The following is a 231-nucleotide window of genomic DNA, read 5'->3' on the forward strand; positions in this document are numbered from 1 at the left end:
CATAATCACAGTCACTGATGCCTTTACTAGCTTACGGGTGTATGTGCACAAAAGGTAGCGTGTCAATTTAAAGTTTCCGGATAAAAGAATTCCATCTCTAAGGATTTCATGTATCCGCATTTTTCGTGCTCTTTTGTTTTCAAAGGATATTTTTGGCAATTTCCTCCTATATCTAATGTAACCCTGATCGCGTGATCAAAAATTGTAGTCGGAAAACCACTAGATGAATTC

Source organism: Penaeus monodon, chromosome 22 (genome assembly GCF_015228065.2).
Source record: "Penaeus monodon isolate SGIC_2016 chromosome 22, NSTDA_Pmon_1, whole genome shotgun sequence".
NCBI classification, from domain to species: domain Eukaryota; kingdom Metazoa; phylum Arthropoda; class Malacostraca; order Decapoda; family Penaeidae; genus Penaeus; species Penaeus monodon.